Raw genomic sequence first — 22,716 nt, 5'->3', positions numbered from 1 at the left:
GGCATTGTTTTTATTAGTCGTTCTTTCTTAGAGTTGGGTAGTGTATGTGCGTATCTTAGAAAAAATTCATTTTTATGAATTTATTACTGATTCGGACGAATCCACAAAATAGCCAACAAAGTTCAAGGTCATTGGCGATTGAAGAAAACATTTGTGTTTTTTAATGATTAATAATTTGAACACATTGATTATACATTGTAACTATATTTTCTTTTATTTTTTTTATTTATTCAAATTAACCAGGGAAATAAAAATCTTCAATTTATAGCGAAGTTAATAATTAAGTCCGGATCTTTGTTCTCTGGTCATGTGATCTACTCATATATAAATAAAACGCGGCACCCTTAAGCAATATGTGCTAAACAAATTTAAAGAGTTAGAGCTGTGGACACTGTTTACACAAATACCAGTGGCAAATTAAGGTATTTTATAAGTATAATTCTATATCGCCATGAAGAGGAGTACGTGTTTCCAAAGAAATATCAAAATATGTGAAAAATATAATGCATTAAAAAAATCCACTTTTTGTTTGCGAGGTTATGACCCCTTCTGTAGCCATTTTTGTACGAATTTTTCAAACTTCAATTGTGTCAAAGCTACAGATATAACGAATAATAGAAGTAGGCCATTTTGTACATACACCAAGGGGAAACTTGATGCAAAGCATTATTATTGATTCACTGTTTCATTTCATGTAATAGAAAAAGAGTACTTTATGACAAAATTACACCAAGATTTTTATAGAAAATCCACAGCCTTTAATACAGAAATTTTTGTTCAAAAAAATTTGAAACATAGATTACTCACTTGCTTTTTTATGATGTGCTAGTGCTTATTTTTTACAAAAAGTTCTAACCAGCCTGTAAATTCCAAAATACCTCATGCCGAGTCACTAAAGTCAAGCACTCCCTAAAAGGTGTACTTGATTTGGTCCATATTTTTATTTGTTTTAACCAATAACTTCATTAATAAACTTGTTTTAAGGAAATCAATGCCAGCATTGCATGCAGTAATCGTATATCTATAAGTCACTAAACTGCCAAACATGAGAATACAAGGATAAAGGCTGTGGATTTTCTATAAAATTTCCATGTTTAGCATTGAATCAACACGAGGGTACTTAATCCTTAAAATTATTTTTGTATTTTTAAGGTACTTGCATGTGGACCCTTAGGCTAAAATGTCTGCACTTTCACCTCAAAATTTATTTTGTGTACAGAAAAAACTGCATCTTGAAAAGTTTTAAGGCATAAATATATTTAAAATATGTTTCATATCATAGCAAGAGTTAAGCTACTTTTGCTTATTATTACCTTAATCAACATTTATGAAATCAACTTTACTATGCAGCTCATACGTCATTTATGTGACCTCCCTTTAACTATGGCTATTTCAGTTTATTTTTTACTTTTAATAGGAGTTTCTACGTCCATGATGTGACGTCAGTGGCGGATCCAGAACTTTTCCTAAGTGGGGGTCGCTGACTGACCTAAGGGAGGGGCCCACTCCAGTCATGCTTCAGTGATTCCCTATATAATCAACGAAATTTTTCCAACGAAAGGGGGGGCCCAGGCCCCCTGCGCCCCCCTGGATCCACCTATGGACATCCCTATGGTACCTCTCATCTGTCTTTTAAGAAACAGTTATATTTTAAATGATTGCCAAAAAATGTACATGAATATTACCACAAATGTATACATCAATAATGCCAGAAATGTACATTTACCTTGACCTATAATGGTTTACTTTTATAAGTTGTTATTAGCTCACCTGGCCTAAAAGGCCATGTGAGCTTTTCTCATCACTTGGCGTCCGTCGACGTCGTCGTCGTTAACAATTTTTCAAACATCTTCTCCTCTGAAACTACTGAATGGATTTGAATGAAACTTATCATGATTGTTCCTTAGATTATCCTGCACAAAGTGTGTGCTTCGATTTTTGATCCGTCAAAAAACATGGCCGTCGTTACTTAAAATAGAACATAGGGGTCAAATGCAGTTTTTGGCTTATATCTCAAAAACGAAAGCATTTAGAGCAAATCTGACATGGGGTAAAAATGTTCAGTAGGTCAAGATCTATTAGCCCTGACATTTTTAGATGAATCAAACAAACCATTGTTGGGTTGCTGCCACTTAATTGGTAATTTTAAGGAAATTTTGCAGTTTTTGGTCATTATCTTGAATATTATTATAGATAAAGATAAACTGTAAACAGCAAAAATGATCAGCAAAGTAAGATCTACAAATAAGTTAATATGACCAAAATTGTCAATTGACCCCTTAAAGGGAAACTTCGCAAAAAAATCAAAAATTGATATTATGTCCATTCTATATAGAAATGCTCAAATTTATAGATATTAAAGTTTTATTTCGCTAGATAAGAGATCACCATCGATTTTAAATTTAGAGTATCAATTCTCTGCGTTCCGCCATTTTGTCGTCTTCCCCGATTAAAAATCACGATATGTCTATAAACCACAAAGGACCAAAACTACAGTAACCAATGTAGTCGTAATTGCGTGTCGATATTTTGTCAATCGTACGGTTGTTTTATCTGACAAACTAACTTGATACGGAAATGTTCTTATTTTTTTTTAAATAACCATAGTCTGTTATTTTTAAACTGCTAATATTGGAATTAGTTAAAAAGTAAAAGTTTAAATCATAAATAAGTGTTCCGTGAAAACTGTTTTCGTAAATCTAATTCGTTTATGATTCTTTAAAGTAATAAATTTTATTCAAATAAACTCGGATCTTCCCTCATCTGATCACCAGCATGACTAAAGGTATTACTCCCAAAGGTATTGTGAGGGGTGTGAGGTGACACGTCCAGGTATTCAAACCAGCGATTTCCTGTTGCAAGTTCATGCATCGTTTCACTTCTGTAGGTATTGATCAGTGTACACGGTCGATAACTTATAACTCTCCATTTTGAACTATCAGGTGTATAATATACATCTCTGTCTTGCGTGTCCGAAAGTGATATAATATACTAGTCATTACTTAACTCAAACGCTTGTTTATAAATAACATTACTGGTGTAAAGAATATTATTTATAAAAATATAAATAATACACAAAAAAGAAAATTTGATAAAATTAAAATCTATTTACATTTTTTTTGCAAGGTTTAATTGGGGAAAATGTAATATTTACTCGTTGTCAATAGTAAAGGACAAATTGGAACATACCAGAAAATTGATTTAAAAAAAAATGTACGCACTTGTCGACGATTTATTTCTACGCCTGGATAGAAGGTTACGGAGCTATATCGCAATTCAAAATATATACATGTATACATTGAACATAAGAAAGAAACATACATTTTGTGTAAATTGAGGTAACAGTTTTGTAAATAGACTAGTCCACGAATGGCTTTTGCCAACAGTATGTAATCATCGAATTCGATAGACTATTGTATACCAAAAGAAGAAGAAGAGGAGGACCAATTTGATTTAAATACAGGTCGATATAATAACTTGCTTCGGTTCATCGAAGTTATGAACATAGTAAAATCACAAATTTATATATCAATTAGATCGTTCTCCAATAAAGGAAGAAATTCACAATTGTTCCGACATTCATGTAAAACATATGCAACTGGACGTACACTAATAAACCCCAAGGGATGTGAATATTTTCTAGGAAAACTTTTGAGTATTAAAGTTTCAAATTGATTTCGGGATTTATTTTCTTTCTTGATATTCAATGACATTCAGCAATTTAAAGAATAAACTGCTTGTCCGCTTTAGGGGTATTCTTGCCAGTTGAACAGACTTATAATTACATTCAAAAATAGGGAAATTAAGATGACATTAAATTCGTTGTCTTTTTTTTAAACATTGTTGGTCAAATAGCTAAAGTATTATTTGTTGTGAGAAGAAGACTATTTTAATATAAGGATGCTCCCGATTATGAATAAATTTGGTTGACGTTTTTCACACTTGAAAAGAATTTCTATTCATACTTTTTCGATTCCATTCCAAGAGGATCCTTAAATTTCCTGTCAATTCTTTAAAACATCTTTTGTTTCTCAAATAGCTGAAGTATTCATGCATGCGTTGTGAGATTTAAAATATTTTGATGAAAACATAAATAGGTAAATAAAGATCGCTTTGGATGGACTAAATTATATAATTGCAATCTGTTTGAAATATTAAAGGTTGGCGATTTTAATTTAAAATGGTACAATTTTTAGTTCATACACTCGTGTTTAGAAGGCTATTTTTATTTATAAATTTATTCAATTAAATAATTCAGTATTTTATCGTTACAAAACTAATCAGAAGTCATAAATCATTTAAAAGTGAGCTTATGCAAAATATATAAAAATATACAACAGCTATCCAGTTATTGTGCGACCTTATTTCTCCAGTAATTCATTTTAATTCTTTTTCTTACAGTTCTGTGTCTATAACTATAACTGACTCCCGTATATCATTCATACGAAATGTTGTTCACACCTGAAATGCTGAACCGTGACGCCTAGGTGTCACTGAATGAAGATCAAAAGATTAGAATTACATAATGCTAATCTTTTAATTACCTTGAGTTTAAGTACGCATTCAACATTCACTAAGTGTCACAAATTAATACACATTTAATTTCCACAGTACAAGTGAAAATGTTTTCTGGAATGAAGCAAAAAGTTCAGAATACAAACATGTATTTTTTAATACACTATCGATCGTGTCAGTTTCATATGTTTGTTTAAAGTATTTGAAGAAAAAAAATCATAAAAATGTTCTATTTTATTATTTACTTTAATTACTAGAATTCGTATAAAAAATCCACAAATGAATCCTGTAGCAATCTAATTTAAAAAGTTGCATGGCTATCACTTACTTTTCGTTGGTTAATAGCTACACCAAAAGTCGTCGATGCGCTTTAAATAGCGTTATTAGATGGTTAACGAACAAGACTTTAATGAGATTAATTTCACTCCCGGCATGCTCAAAGACTTAAACTACGTCACATAAGTCAGGAAGTTTGATAAAATAAAATTAATAATTCCCAATTTTCACCTTTATTACTTTTCATATCGAAATAAAACTTGGTGAATATGTTTTTTATGGTATTATGAACATAATAAGATGAAAAGTGAAAAATCGCGAATTATCCCTTTAAGGGGTTATTGTCCTTTAATGAAGACGTAGACACTCTTTCCGAATGGATTAAGGCAGTGAGGTCGTTGATACAAATCAGAATTAAGAAACTGAATGGGTCCATCAATAACCATGCTACGTCAATCTTTAAAGACCCAAATGTTGCAAAACACCTATCCGACCTCCATGACAAATATGTTGTTGTCCCTGCAGATAAAGCCCCAAATAACATCGTTTTTGTGTGTAAAAGTCACTACATCAACTGCTTGATAAACGAATTAGGTATTGACAATTCACTTGGTAACTCAACATATACCCTCACGACACTTACCAAAGAGGAAATCCTGGATAATCATAGGTCTGTTCTATGTTCCTTTGGAATTTCAACCAAAGATGAAGAACTGGATCTTCCATCACTGTATTGGATACCTAAACTACATAAGTGTCCTTACAAACAACGGTATATTGCTGGGTCTTCCAAGTGCTCCACGAAACCTCTTTCTAAATTATTAACATCTATTTTATCAGCAATCAAAGACGGGCTTCAAAGTTATTGTGAAACTGCCTATTCTAGAGGTGGCGTGAATCAGATGTGGATACTTAAAAATTCAAAAGATCTTTTAGAGTACATACAATCTAACTCTCTTTCATCTTGTAACAGTATTAAAACATTTGACTTTTCTACCCTGTACACAAGTATTCCACATTCCAAACTAAAAGACAAATTGAAAGAGTTGATATTACTTTGCTTCATAAAAAAGAATGGCCAACGTAGATACAAGTATCTTGTCTTAGGGAGGGATAAATCCTACTTTGTAAAGAATCACTCTGATTCAAACAAAAAATTCTCTGAAACTGATATTATCAAGATGCTTGATTTCTTGATTGACAACATATTTGTTACGTTCGGAGGACGTGTTTTTCAACAGACTGTCGGCATTCCAATGGGAACAAACTGTGCCCCTCTACTCGCCGACTTGTTTCTTTATTATTATGAGGCTGACTTCATGCAGGAACTTCTTAGGAAGAAAGATAAGAATTTAGCAATATCCTTTAACTCTACTTTCCGCTATATAGATGATGTTCTTTCACTAAACAATTCAAAATTTGGTGACTATGTGGAACGCATCTATCCAATCGAACTAGAGATAAAGGATACTACAGATACAGTTAAGTCGGCTTCATATCTTGACTTACATCTAGAAATTGACAATGAGGGTCGGTTGAAAACAAAACTTTACGACAAAAGAGATGATTTCAGCTTTCCAATTGTGAACTTTCCATTTCTAAGTAGACATTCCAGCAGCACCTGCATACGGGGTATATATCTCCCAATTGATACGATATTCCCATGCTTGCATTTCCTATCATGATTTTCTTGATAGAGGTTTGCTGCTCACAAGGAAGCTATTAAACCAAGAGTTCCAAATGGTGAAGTTGAAATCATCCCTTCGTAAATTTTACGGACGCCATCACGAGTTGGTTGACCGTTATGGAATAACCGTTTCACAAATGATATCGGATATGTTCCTTACGTCGTAACTACAATCCCCTTCCCTTTCATGAATATGACCTACCGAATTAGACTATTTACCGGATTTGTAATCACTTAAGCAACACGACGGGTGCCACATGTGGAGCAGGATCTGCTTACCCTTCCGGAGCACCTGAGATCACCCCTAGTTTTTGGTGGGGTTCGTGTTGTTTATTCTTTAGTTTTCTATGTTGTGTCCTGTGTACTATTGTTTTTCTGTTTGTCTTTTTTATTTTTAGCCATGGCGTTGTCAGTTTGTTTTAGATTTATGAGTTTGACTGTCCCTTTGGTATCTTTTGTCCCTCTTTTAATGACAATTTTTCACAATTTGTTCATCACATTTGCTAACTTTAAAAAATCTTCTCCTGAAACTACTGAATGGATTTATATGAAACTTAGCATGATTGTTCCTTAGATTATCCTGCACAAAGTGTGTGCTTCGATTTTTGATCCGTCAAAAAACATGGCCGCCGTTACTTAAAATAGAACATAGGGGTCAAATGCAGTTTTTGACTTATATCTCAAAAACGAAAGCATTTAGAGCAAATCTGACATGGGGTAAAAATGTTCATTAGGTCAAGATCTATCAGCCCTGAAATTTTCAGATGAATCAAACAAACCATTGTTGGGTTGCTGCCACTTAATTGGTAATTTTAAGGAAATTTTGCAGTTTTTGGTCATTATCTTGAATATTATTATAGATAAAGATAAACTGTAAACAGCAAAAATGATCAGCAAAGTAAGATCTACAAATAAGTTAATATGACCAAAATTGTCAATTGACCCCTTAAGGGGTAATTGTCCTTTAATGACAATTTTTCACAATTTGTTCATCATATTTGCTAACTTTAAAAAATCTTCTCCTCTAAAACTACTAAACCAAATTCAACCAAAATTCAACTGAATGATCAGTAGGGTGTATAAAATAAAGTTTGTGCTTTATTTTTTATTTCGTCAAAAAACATGGCTGTCATGGCTAAAAATAGAACACAGGGTAAAATGCAGTTTTTGGCTTATATCTCAAATACTCCAGCATTTAGAGCAAATAAGACAAGAAGTTAAAGTATTTATTAGGTCAAGGTCTACCTGTCCTGAAATTTTCAGCCGAATTGGGTAACTGGTTTTTCAGGTATAATGCCCCTGAATTGATGATTTTAAAGGAATTTTGCAGTTTTTGGTTATTATCTTGAATATTATTATAGATACAGATAAACTGTTTATAGCAAAAATGTTAAGCAAAGTAAGATCTACAAATAAGTCAATTTGACCAAAATTGTCAATTGACCCCTTAAGGAGTTATTGCCCTTTAAAGACTTTTTTTCACAATTTGTTCATCATGTTGACTTACTTTAAAAAATCTTCTCCTTTGAAACTGCTGTATCAATTTCAGCCAAACTTAGGCTAAATGAGTTTCAGAGTATCTAGTATAAATTTTATATTTCATTTCCTTGTATGTCAGAAACATAGCTCCTATGGCTAAAATAGAACATAGGAGAAAATGATTTTTTTTTTGCTTTTGAAGAAAATAGGACGATTCAAAGAACATTTAAATAAATTGAAAAGCCAAAATAATCATTGATGAGAGATTTAACCAAAAAAATTAAGGTGAGCGATTCAGGCTCTTGAGAGCCTCTTGTTTGGATGGCACTCGTACCACATCTTCCTATATCTATTTATAAATTTCGACTACAGCATTATACATTGAGATCTAAACAATTGGTTGTAATAAATAAAAAGAAAAAAAGACCTGAAAGTTTCATAAAATTTGGAATTTGACATCCCTTTCATGAAAGCATGATAGAAAAGGGGAGATAACTTTCAATATGAACAAATTTAATAGGCTTGAAACAAAATACTAATTTTATTTATAACTTAACCACACCTGAGACGTTGCAAATCACAGTCTTATCAAAATAAGTTCTCATCACTTGCTCCTACATTTTTTATATGTCGCCATCCCTCACACAGCGACATATAAAAAATTGAGGAGCAAGTGATGAGAACTTATTTTAATTTTAAAGATTGTGCAAATCAATGACTGATTTAAAGTAAAATGTAAAAAATGTATCTTATTATGTATTAGCCTTTTTTATAAGTGTGGTTTTTGTCGAGCCTGTAACTTTAGTTGCAGACATGCTTGCCAACCTCTGACAATGGGAAATCATGTCATGACATGACATGTCAAAAAGCATGTGAAAACGTGTGACGTAGATGCAGACTTTCTAATATGAATGTGGTAATGTTCATAATTTACATACAAATCTGTTAATAAAATTGAAAATGGAAATGGGGAATGTGTCAAAGAGACAACAACCCGACCAAATAAAAAACAACAGCAGAGGGTCACCAACAGGTCTTCAATGTAGCGAGAAATTCACGCACCCGGAGGCGTCCTTCAGCTGGCCCCAAAACAAATATATACTAGTCCAGTGATAATGAACGCCATACTAATTTCCAAATTGTACACAAGAAACTAAAATTAAAATAATACAAGACTAACAAAGGCCAGAGGCTCCTGACTTGAGACAGGCGCAAAAATGCGGCGGGGTTAAACATGTTTGTGAGATCTCAACCCTCCCCCTTTACCTCTAACCAATGTAGAAAAGTAAACGCATAACAATAAACACATTAAAATTCAGTTCAAGAGAAGTCCGAGTCTGATGTCAGAAGATGTAACCAAAGAAAATAAACAAAATGACAATAATACATAAATAACAACAGACTACTAGCAGTTAACTGACTTGCCAGCTCCAGACTTCAATTAAACTGACTGAAAGATTATGATTTCATCATATGAACATCAGGCACAATCCTAATATATATTCTACTGTAAACTTTTATTGTAATCAACAGTGGCCGGTCTGTTATGTTGCTTTTAAAGCACCACCACTAGGCACATATTCAAAACAACTGCCAGTTTTAAGTTTAGTTACATTTATTTGATAACAGCATATAATATAAATGTAACATAGTCAAGTTCTGATCAGAATTCAGTATCAATTTCTTTATAATTGAAAATGCTATCCCACAGTAGGAATTGATATTTGACTGAAATATTGACTTTATCAAGATTTGAAAGAATGTGATAATTTTGGTTGTTTTTGGCCAAGTAAAATGTCATCTATTATCTCTGCCATTGCTCCAATTGCTATATGCCTGGTCAAAACTGGGTTGTTCATCAGGAGATAGCTGGTATTATAACAGTCTGCACGGTTAGCCACTAGTCCGATGCCCCAGACTAGTAAAATTTGGTTCGGACTAGTAAGTTTTTGCAAAACTTTGTTTGGTCCAATAAGAAAAATGTCAGAATATTGGTCTTCGGACTAGTAGTTGAAAAAGATTTTGGTGCAGACTGTTATAAGGGCTGCACATGATCCAACAGTTCTGTGATATTTTCATCCCCATGGCCTGTAGAAATCTGTTGGCTAGATTTGAAACTGAAATTGAAAAAAGAAAATAATTATAAATTTGATTTCCATTAAATAAACATGTTAAATGCTTATTCAAATACCTACATTGTATTTCTCCTCTCACATGTATTTTTTTTAATCATTGCAACATACAATACACAATGCGTTACTTGTCACTCGATCATTTAAACTCGAACTCCAAAATATGATTTATAAATCTTGGTACGTACACATCGTTTTGGCTTAACAATCAGCGCTTTAGACAATGGTACAGGTCCTGAAAATGACCTCTTTCTGTGCACATTTTCCCTATAAAGCGAATTTGAAAAGAAAGTCACAAAATCGTTAAAACTAATCACAAGCTACTTAACTTTTACTGTTTGTCCATATCGAAAAATAAACAATATGGCGGCCAAACAAGCCTTCAAATTTTTCGGTATTTATCGCAGAATAAGAAAAAAACCCGAGACTAGCTATATCATTAAGGACCAAAAAATGAAAAGAACGAAAAAGCGTGTAAATGCGTGTAAAGTGGTGAAAAGCGTGTACACGCCATGTGACAAAATCCTTGCGTGTAAACCGTTGAAAAAGCGTGTCTTACACGCGAATATCATGTCACTTGGCATGTATGGTTGCAGATAGCTCGACATAGGGATAGTGATCCAGCGTTGGCGGCTACAACATCAGCGGCTACGGCCGCGGCAGCGTTAGCTTACTTCTTAAAAGCTTTATATTTTAGAAGGTGGAAGACCTGGATGCTTCATAATTGTATATGGATGCCTCATCTTACAAGGTTTCCGTCAGTCACATGACCAATGTCCTTGACCTCATTTTCATGATTCAGTGACTACTTGCAATGTTAAATTCTCTCTTATTATAAGTAGGGATGGCAACGAGTAATCAAGTACTGTGGTACTTGCTCGAAAGGCTGAGTACTCGAGCACAGTTTTAGTACTCAGATACTCGTTTGCATGTTATACATCTTGAGATATTTCTCTTCACACTTCCACTCAATTTAATTCCATTGAAATATCCCCTTCGTAGTACAAAATAAAATCAATTAACAACATACATATGTTTATCCGAAGAATACTATTTGTTATAGTAAAACCAGTAACGTCCTTTCCTTCCGATGGAATGTTTTCATGTGGACAACAATGTTTTCATGTGGACAACTTGTAACAAAAATAAAAAGTCAAATAGTCTTTCCTCTAAAATTGTTGACCAGATCATATTTCTAAACAAAAACAAAATTAAAGTGACCTGCGTTGAACCCTACGCAACTGATTATAAACATTTTTAACGGTGTTTGTACATGGATCAACACTTTCACGGATTAATAATTAACTCATCACAAGCCGTAAAAACTTACCTTTGTTAATATATGTAAACGTGACTGGTATGAGATGTACATTTAAATTAATCTAATTACTCTGTATTTGAAACTTAACTATAATGGTTTGATTAAATTTACAATTTAAAGATAGGCAAAAGTACAAGATCGACATTCAAACCAAAAAAAGTGGAAAATAAACTGACAACGTCATGGCAAAAAGAAAATCAGACAAACGATAGTGTAAAACACAAAACACGGAAAAAGTAACACTTGGAATTACGAAAAGACACAAGTAATTTGAAGTCCAACATTGTTGTTGACAAATTTATGGACAAGTTGTATTATAAAAAGTACCAGCTCGACTCACTGAACAGATGATAAGATGATACATATATATTATCAACTTTGTCGGACTTTATATTTTTGATTTTACACGTACACAAACAATAATTGCTATTATGATAGGTTATTTGTAGAAGCAGTGGTAGGTAGTTCTTTGTATAATTGACACAAAAAACAGAGAAACAAGCTATGTTTGTAGCCTCTTGTCTTTGGTTAATATGTTTATGAAAGGTACTAACAAAAACACTGCATCCCACCTAAAACCTTAACTTTTCAGTAGGCCTTTAAGATTCATACAAGTACTCGAGTATCATGACCCAGTATCCAAGTATTAAATTTCAGATCTTTTGACATCCCTAATTATAAGTAATAGGATAAGTATATTTGGTATGTGCATACCTTGCAAGGTCCTCATGCCTGTCAGACAGTTTTCACTTGACCTCGACCTCATTTCATGGATCAGTGAACAAGGTTAAGTTTTGGTGGTCAAGTCCATATCTCAGATACTATAAGCAATAGGTCTAGTATATTCGGTGTATGGAAGGACTGTAAGGTGTACATGTCCAACTGGTAGGTGTCATCTGACCTTGACCTCATTTTCATGGTTCAGTGGTTATAGTAAAGTTTTTGTGTTTTGGTCTGTTTTTCTCATACTTTATGCAATAGGTTTACTATATTTGTTGTATGGAATGATTGTAAGGTGTACATGTCTAGCGGGCAGATGTCATCTGACCTTGACCTCATTTTCATGGTTCAGTGGTCAAAGTTAAGTTTTTGAGTTTTGGTCTTTTTATCTAATACTATGTGTCATAGGTCAACTATATTTGGTGTATGGAAATATTTTATGATCTATATGTCAGTCGCACAGGTTTTATTTGACCTTGACCTGGTTTTCACGGTTCATTGCTCAGTGTTAAGTTTTTGTGTTTTGGTCTATTTTCTTAAACTATAAGCAATAGGCTCAACTATATTTGTCATGTTTGTTGTATGGAAGCATTGTTAGCTGTACATGTCTGCCTGGCATATGGTTCAACTGACCTTGACCTCATTTTTGTCGAGCCTTCAACTTTAGTCGAAAAAGCGAGACTAAGCGATCCTACATTCCGTCGGCGTCGGCGTCGTCGTCGGCGGCGTCCACAAATATTCACTCTGTGGTTAAAGTTTTTGAAATTTTAATAACTTTCTTAAACTATACTGAATTTCTACCAAACTTGGACAGAAGCTTGTTTATGATCATAAGAAAGTATCTAGAAGTAAATTTTGTAAAAATAAAATTCCATTTTTTCCGTATTTTACTTATAAATGGACTTTGTTTTTCTGCGAGGAAACATTACATTCACTCTGTGGTTAAAGTTTTAAAAATTTTAATAACTTTCATAAACTATCCTTGATTTGTACCAAACTTGGACAGAAGCTTGTTTATAATCATAAGATAGTATCAAGAAGAAAATTTTGTAAAAATAAATTTCCACTTTTCCATATTTTACTTATAAATGGACTTAGTTTTTTTTGCCAGAAACAAAACATTCACTCTGTGGTTTAAGTTTTTAAAATTTTTATAATGTTCTTAAACTATCCTGGATTTCTACCAAACTTAGACAGAAGCTTGTTTCTGATCATAAGATATTATTCAGAAGTAAATTTTGTAAAAAAAAAATTCACTTTTTCCGTATTTTACTTATCAATGGACTTAGTTTTTCTTCCAGTTTACATTACATACAGTCTGCAGTTAAAGTTTATACAACATTTATTAGATTCATAAACTATCCTGGATTTTTTACCAAACTTGGAAGCTTCTTTCAATCAAAAGACAGTATCGAGAGGGAAATTTTTATTGATGTTTTTCCTCATTTTGTTGAGTCTGCGATTAACAGCAAAAGTAGGCGAGACACTGGGTTCCGCGGAACCCTTACGAATTTTCATGATTCATGTTACGTTTATGTGACAGTCATAATAAAGCTTTATATTTAGGAGTATCAACATACCGTAATATCAATGATTAGTAAAGAAGGTGAGTCATTTCAGTGTGTGCACTCTTGTTCTATGTATGCATTTATATATATCTTAATTCATTTCTATTAGTAGATCAACCACTGAAAGAACTAATATGTAAAAACTGCTAGCTGATGCACTGCTGTTTTGAAAGACTCCTGCCAAGCTGTATGGATATGGTAGCTAGTGTATTGCTTTTATAGAGGCAACTTACAAGCTGTATGGATGGTAGATGATTTGCTACATCATGTTTAAAGAACTTTTGAGACTTATATCCTGGAACTTCATATACTTCTAGAAAAATGGTAAAAAAAGGATGCAACATTGATATTATGATTATGAAGAAAATATTTCATTTATTTCTTAACATTTTCAGATAACTGTTTCTTGACTTTAATCATTTTCTTCATGGAGGCATATTTTATTCTTGAAAAGAAAAAAAAGAAAATTTACTTCTTTTAAGAAATTTATTCTTTATTTTATTGCTTTATAAAAAAAGATGTTCTATTGAGACAATTTGCATATAAAAAAAGATGTGCTATTGAGGCAATTTTCAACAAGAGATCAAATGACACAAAAAGAAACATCTATAGGTCAGCATACGGCCTTCAACAGTGAGCAAAGCCCATATTAAATTAGAAATTTAGCACATGTCTTCATAAATTCACATTAATATTTTGGAAATATACAGATTATATTCAATCAACAACTTCTGGGATAGTTCTTTTGAAGGGTTAAGATTGGGGGAAATATGCATTAAAGTACATTTGTAATGATAGATTGTTCACAACTATTAAATTATTCACTTTTTAGCTCACCTGGCCTAAAAGGCCAAGTGAGCTTTTCTCATCACTTGGCGTCCGGCGTCGTCGTTAACTTTTACAAAAATCTTCTCCTCTAAAACTACTGGGACAAATTAAACCAAACTTGGCCACAATCATCATTGGGGTATCTAGTTTAAAAAATGTGTCCAGTGACCCGGCCAACCATCAAAGATGGGCGCCATGGCTAAAAATAGAACATAGGGGTAAAATGCAGTTTTTGGCTTATAACTCAAAAACCAAAGCATTTAGAGCAAATCTGACATGATATAGAATTGTTAATCTAAAATTTTCAGATGAATCGGATAACCCGTTGTTGGGTTGCTGCCCCTGAATTAGTAATTTTAAGGAAATTTTGTTGTTTTTGGTTATTATCTTGAATATTATTATAGATAGAGATAAACTATAAACAGCAATAATGTTCACCAAAGTAAGATTTACAAATAAGTCAACATGACTGAAATGGTCAGTTGACCCCTTTAGGAGTTATTGCCCTTTATAGTCAATTTTTAACCATTTTTCGTAAATCTTAGTAATCTTTTACAAAAATCTTCTCCTCTGAAACTACTTGGCCAAATTAATCCAAACTTGGCCACAATCATCTTTTGGGCTAGTAGTTTGAAAAATGTGTCCGGTGACCCGGCCATTCAACCAAGATGGCCGCCATGGCTAAAAATAGAACATGGGGTAAAATGCAGTTTTTGGCTTATAACTCAAAACCCAAAGCATTTAGAGCAAATCTGACATGGGGTAAAATTGTTTATCAGGTCAACATTTATCTGCTCTGAAATTTTTAGATGAATCGGACAACCCGTTGTTGGGTTGCTGACCCTGAATTGTTAGTTTTAAGGAAATTTTGCTGTTTTTGGTCATTATCTTGAATATTATTATTGATAGAGATAAACTGTAAACAACAATACTGTTCAGCAAAGTAAGATTTACAAATAATTCAACATGACCGAAATGGTCAATTGACCCCCTTAGGAGTTATTGTTCTTTCTAGTCAATTTTTAACAATTTTCATAAAATTTGTAAATTTTTACTAACATTTTCCACTGAAACTAATGGGCCAAGTTCATTATAGATAGAGATAATTTTAAGCAGCAAGAATGTTCAGTAAAGTAAGATGTACAAACACATCACCATCACCAAAACACAATTTTGTCATGAATCCATTTGCTTCCTTTAATATTCACATAGACCAAGGTGAGCGACACAGGCTCTTTAGAGCCTCTAGTTTTATATTCCAGCTTTCTCATGAATTTTTGTATTATTTGGATGATCTGCATTTTAATTGCAGATAGGATTGTTTCATTTAGATCTATTTACAATTATTTTCCTCTGAGTCTTTGTATAAGCATCATATATATTCTTGTCAAGAATATATATGATGCTCATACAGTGACAAGAATACATATGATGCTCATACAAAGACTAAATTTATAGTGCAAAGTTTGGGGATATTTTAAAGACATATCACATCTTATCCGGCCTCACCCCCTATGGATTTTACTAACCCTATATGGATCCGTATGGGGTCAGTAGCGAACCATACAACTTGTATTAACCTAGTTTGATTGATCAAAATTATATCCTCTAATGGTTTTTAAATGTTTTTCAGGCTCAACTAGTGAATTCTGAGAATACACAGTAAATATCAAAATAACACAGAAAATGATGTGGTAGTACAACATGTAGCTGAAGGTAAATGAAGACTTCAAAGAAAGTTTCTCCATGGTAAGTTATATTATATTTTACAATCATCTTTTTAAAGTCCAATAGACAACTTTTGAGTTTGATGCATTTCCATCAAAAACTTTGGTTTTAGTGAACATCATTCGTGCGTTTAGGGGCATCATCATTTCTGTTTCAATGTTGGAGCAATCGGTTGGAAAACAATGATGCTATTTTGCACGAATTATTTGGAAAACTGAATTCTTATAATTGACAATCAGCACTGCTTTCGTTAGGGAATCGTGATCAAGTACCTACCGAACAAACATTATTTCTATTTTATCCTGCACAATGATGAATGCTAAGACACTTCATGTAATTTATTAGTGCAGGGATACAGGCAATCCCCTCTATCTGGTAAATAACGTCATAGAGGCACGGATAATTGACGAGTTTTTTCCAGTGATGGACAAACTCAAAAGTGGTCTATTAACTTGTTTGAACAGATAGAAGTTTTAAGGTCTATTAAGGTAAAGGTCAACATAACAATGAATGATAAAACTTATGCTAATGGTCAAATTGGATTTTCCAGGTCAAAGTCAAAAGTCAAGGTCAATCATACCTGTCAACTCACCCGTTTTTTGCGGGTGACACCCGTTATTTTCACCTCTCACCCGGGAGTTTTTCTTTACCCGGCGGGTCCCGGGAATTTCTAACATTACCCGTTTCACCCGGATTTCTGACCGGAATTGTTTCCGGTATTTAGAAGTAATACGACCTTCGGTTTTATCGGTCTTTTTCAATGTAACAAAAAGAAAAATGTAGGACTGTTTACCTGAGCTACGTAACGATATTTTCTTCACAAAGACCAAAAGTGTTTTGGCTGATAAAGTAACTAATGCAGAAACTTTATTTTCGTACTTTGTGGCTGAGCACAACCTTTCCTTTGCAGTAACTGACCATTTCACAAAATTGTGTAAACTAATGTTCTCTAACAGTGAAATAGCTTCAGGTTATTCCTGTGGAAAAAGTAAAACCACCCAAATAGTAAAGAGGGCCCTTTCAGTTGAAAATAACAAAGTGGTAGTTGAAAACAAGCCAAGATTTTTTGTTTTGTCAAAACTTGCTAAAACATTACTGGTTTTGCCAAACAGCAATGCAGACAGTGAGAGGGCATTTTCTTTAGTAAAGAAAATAGCTACAGAGTTTAGGGCTGATCTTAATAAGGATACACTGTGTGCTCTTCTTTCTTGTAAAATGAATACACATTTGCATTGCTATGAACTGAAACCAAGTGCAGTTCTTTTAAAGAATGCCAAGTCTGCTACTATGGAATATAACAATAGTCTGAAATAAACTTGTATACATGTTCTAACTGTTTCATATACATATTGACTATATAAATTATATGTAAACATATTTTTGTTCTTCAATTGAGCTCGCAAAATGTCGTACGCGTTATGACCTGAGATTTTTTTTCTCAATGCAGGTCATGACCTGACTTTTCATTTTCAGAGTATGAGGTCAATGTTGCATCTTTTGTAGAATGATTATACAAATACTTATTTGCAGGGTCAAAGATTAGATTGGCCTTATTTCAGAATGCCACATTACTTGTCATTAGAGCAAGCACAGGTTAAAGGTCAATTGTATCTTAAATCCATTACCTGTTAAATGACTTTTTTAACTTGCTTCAATTAAAAATAATTATTTATCCTTAAGTTCTCAACAAATAAGAAAAATTAATGGTTAGAATAAAGAAATAAAATATTCTCCCCACTTTAGGTTAAAATAATGATATAAAGATATCCATGGCCACTCATTCCTATTCTAAACTAATAACTAACTGAACACTTTAAAAGATTCAATTTAACTCCATGTACATTTTTTTTCAAAGCTTAAAATAACCCAACATTTCTTCAAAGATATATCTCCCTTTTGCAATTTAAAAAAAAAATTAAGTGGTTTTAAAATATCTTTCTGTGGACGGTAAACTATGCAGTCCAAAATTTAAACTTGTGTTTCTTAAAATAAGCATAATTTTAACATAAAGACAAATTATTAGAAATGTTAATTGATTATTTATCCTTCCTCTCCTGTCAGTAAGAATATAAAGACAGCAAACAAATATATAGCCATTTCAGTTAAGATAAAAAATCAGAAATAAAAATAATCTTTTCATTTTTAGCTCACCTGGCCTAAAAGGCCATGTGAGCTTTTCTCATCACTTGGCGTCCGTCGTCGTCGTCGTCATCGTCGTCGTTAACAATTTTTCAAACATCTTCTCCTCTGAAACTACTGAATGGATTTGAATGAAACTTAGCATGATTGTTCCTTAGAGTATCCTGCACAAAGTGTGTGCTTCGATTTTTGATCCGTCAAAAAACATGGCCGCCGTTACTTAAAATAGAACATAGGGGTCAAATGCAGTTTTGGGTTTATATCTCAAAAACGAAAGCATTTAGAGCAAATCTGACATGGAGTAAAAATGTTCATTAGGTCAAGATCTATCAGCCCTGAAATTTTCAGATGAATCAAACAAACCATTGTTGGGTTGCTGCCACTTAATTGGTAATTTTAAGGAAATTTTGCAGTTTTTGGTCATTATCTTGAATATTATTATAGATAAAGATAAACTGTAAACAGCAAAAATGATCAGCAAAGTAAGATCTACAAATAAGTTAATATGACCAAAATTGTCAATTGACCCCTTAAGGGGTTATTGTCCTTTAATGACAATTTTTCACAATTTGTTCATCATATTTGCTAACTTTAAAAAATCTTCTTCTCTAAAACTGCTGAATGGATTTGGATGAAACTTATCATGATTGTTCCTTAGATTATCCTGCACAAAGTGTGTGCTTCGATTTTTGATCCGTCAAAAAACATGGCCGCCGTTACTTAAAATAGAACATAGGGGTCAAATGCAGTTTTTGGCTTATATCATTATATGTCATTATAGTGAAAATGCGGATTTTTGTCATATCTAGTCCGGTTCCGATCCGTAGTTTACACAAAAATGTGCAATGGCGGCCGTAGTAAAATTTACGAAAATGAGTCCGAGAATAAACATTGTTTGACAAGAGATTGTGAATGAATAAGACGCTTTTAATGCATTAAATGGATTAGACATAAACTGAAGCCAATTATGATAACTTTTTAAAGAAGTATTAAACTTATTTTAGCTCTAAACCAAAATTCTCGCTCTCGTATTACCGGAAGAGAAAGAAAGTATTTTTTGGAGAGTTGCACAAATAAACGACCTTTTTAAAAAAAATAAAAATCGTTTCAATCTTTGAAATTTCGTAATACAAAACGTAGATTTCAAATTGTTTTGTGATTGCATTTTCCCATGTCGATATTGGTGATTGCAGACACGTGGTATTAGTCATGTCACAAGTGTCAGCTTGGGATATTCGCATCCAAACAGTTATCCCCCTGAGGGCAATTAACACCTAGCTATTTAATCTCTTAATTACCTTTAGTGTCCGACTTAAAGGGATTACAATTAAAGGTGATATAATTTTTATGATCATAATCGATAATAGATGAAAGTTCAAAATTGAGGACAAGTAAAATAGCATCTTCAAAATAATTATAGCGTCGCGGGAATTATTATAGCATCACGGTGAAAAAATATAGCGTCGCGGTACCGCGACGCTAAAACGGCCTGGGGAGAACACTGAGATAAACTGTTAATAGCAAAAATGTTAAGCAAAGTAAGATCTACAAATAAGTCAATTTGACCAAAATTGTCAATTGACCTCTTAAGGAGTTATTGCCTTTATATTTCATTTCCTTGTATGTCAAGAAACATAGCTCCTATGGCTAAAATAGAACATAGGAGAAAATGATTTTTTTTTTTTGCTTTTGAAGAAAATAGGACGATTCAAAGAACATTTAAATAAATTGAAAAGCCAAAATAATCATTGATATGAGATTAAACCCAAAAAATTCAGGTGAGCGATTCAGGGTCTTGAGAGCCTCTTGTTGTTAAATGTTCCTTATTTTCTGTTTAAAATAACAGTAGTTCAAAAAGTAGCAAAAAGTCTTCAAATACTTTTTTAAAAATGCATAAATATTAAGTACAATGTACCATTAATTGTCGAAGATCCCCTTATCTTCTGTCAATTAAAAATTCTACTTCACCCAACTATTATATTTTAGAATTTAGATTTTTTTTTGGCTGGTTGAAGGAACAATTTCTTTTTCATATTTAGCAATTATGTTTGGCCTATTTATTACTGAATGTTAATTGAATTCCATTATTAGCTCACCTGGCCTAAAAGGCCATGTGAGCTTTTCTCATCACTTGGCGTCTGTCGTCGTCGTCGTCGTCGTCGTTAACAATTTTTCAAACATCTTCTCCTCTGAAACTACTGAATGGATTTGAATGAAACTTAGCATGATTGTTCCTTAGATTATCCTGCACAAAGTGTGTGCTTCGATTTTTGATCCGTCAAAAAACATGGCTGCCGTTACTTAAAATAGAACATAGGGGTCAAATGCAGTTTTTGGCTTATATCTCAAAAACGAAAGCATTTAGAGCAAATCTGACATGGGGTAAAAATGTTCATTAGGTCAAGATCTATCAGCCCTGAAATTTTCAGATGAATCAAACAAACCATTGTTGGGTTGCTGCCACTTAATTGGTAATTTTAAGGAAATTTTGCAGTTTTTGGTCATTATCTTGAATATTATTATAGATAAAGATAAACTGTAAAACAGCAAAAATGATCAGCAAAGTAAGATCTACAAATAAGTTAATATGACCAAAATTGTCAATTGACCCCTTAAGGGGTTATTGTCCTTTAATGACAATTTTTCACAATTTGTTCATCATATTTGCTTACTTTAAAAAATCTTCTCCTCTAAAACTACTAAACCAAATTCAACCAAACTTCAACTGAATGATCAGTAGGGTGTATAAAATAAAGTTTGTGCTTTATTTTTTATTTCGTCAAAAAACATGGCCGTCATGGCTAAAAATAGAACACAGGGTAAAATGCAGTTTTTGGCTTATATCTCAAAAACTCCAGCATTTAGAGCAAATAAGACGAGAAGTTAAAGTATTTATTAGGTCAAGGTCTACCTGTCCTGAAATTTTCAGCCGAATTGGGTAACTGGTTTTTCAGGTATAATGCCCCTGAATTGATGATTTTAAAGAAATTTTGCAGTTTTTGGTTATTATCTTGAATATTATTATAGATACAGATAAACTGTTAATAGCAAAAATGTTAAGCAAAGTAAGATCTACAAATAAGTCAATTTGACCAAAATTGTCAATTGACCCCTTAAGGGGTTTTTGCCCTTTAAAGACTTTTTTCACAATTTGTTCATCATGTTGACTTACTTTAAAAAATCTTCTCCTTTGAAACTGCTGTATCAATTTCAGCCAAACTTAGGCTAAATGAGTTTCAGAGTATCTAGTATAAATTTTATATTTCATTTCCTTGTATGTCAGAAACATAGCTCCTATGGCTAAAAAAGAACATAGGAGAAAATGATTTTTTTTTTGCTTTTGAAGAAAATAGGACGATTCAAAGAACATTTAAATAAATTGAAAAGCCAAAATAATCATTGATGAGAGATTTAACCCAAAAAATTAAGGTGAGCGATTCAGGCTCTTGAGAGCCTCTTGTTATAATGTGAATACAACATGAATACAAAACTTGCTCATTCTAAAAAGTTTTACAAAAATATAGAGATTAACAATGGCAAGTCAGTATAATATTATTTAACCTGACACACTCAGCATGCAATCACAGCAACCATACACAACCATTAGCACTGCATTAACAACATAACATGAAAAACTATGCTGGCTTGCTGATGTTATATCTTTCATTTATTCTCTTTCTTTGTCCCCTTGCCCAACAATGCAGCAGATCTCTTCTTATCCTGGGACTTGGGGAAAGTAGGGAGGTGTTGGGGAAAGCCAGGGACTGGTATCAAGGGAGGTTTGATTGAGGAGGCGGAGAAAACAGCAGCTAACAATATTTGGGCTTGATAGAAGATGAGAGAGAGAGAGGGGGAAGTCCAGGGACTTGGATGGATGGGCTGGGTGAGAGGAAGTAGGATAGGCTGGGTGAGGGGAAGTAGGATGGGCTGGGTGAGGGGAAGTAGGATGGGCTGGGTGAGGGGAAGTAAGTTATGTATTGGTGTTGTATTGGCACACTGCTCTGGTATATTATAGTATGTTGAGAAACACTTGTTCTGAATATTTGTCAAAATATGGTGAAGTACTCCTTTTCTAGCTCAATTTTTAATTGAAATGATTAAAAGAATGTAAGGTATCTCAATCGTGCTGATCAAATTTACACAAATCATCCTTAATTTCAATCCCAAAAGTGTTGTTTTTATATTGAATAAATTGTGTTGAAAATTCAGATTGAACAAGCTTAAATTAGAACTGCATGAGTGGACATGGTGAAAATCTTAAACTTCAAAAATTGCAATGTAGTAACAGAGAAACTCTAGATGAAAATAAACATCTCCACTAGT

The 22,716-nt window shown here is 33.0% G+C and overlaps 1 long non-coding RNA gene across 1 annotated transcript; it reads left to right on the top strand.

Annotated features, from left to right (window-relative positions):
* Positions 1 to 339: 339 nt before the first annotated feature.
* On the top strand, positions 340 to 18,392 carry LOC139491685 (uncharacterized). Its single transcript, XR_011656610.1, has 4 exons — positions 340 to 422; positions 13,808 to 14,022; positions 16,160 to 16,823; positions 17,736 to 18,392. It is a non-coding gene; the product is annotated as an uncharacterized lncRNA (long non-coding RNA).
* Positions 18,393 to 22,716: the final 4,324 nt, after the last annotated feature.

This window comes from Mytilus edulis, chromosome 10 (assembly GCF_963676685.1).
Source record: "Mytilus edulis chromosome 10, xbMytEdul2.2, whole genome shotgun sequence".
NCBI classification, from domain to species: domain Eukaryota; kingdom Metazoa; phylum Mollusca; class Bivalvia; order Mytilida; family Mytilidae; genus Mytilus; species Mytilus edulis.
The sequence above is the reverse complement of the archived record's forward strand: the minus strand, read 5'-3'. Positions and strand labels throughout refer to the sequence as shown.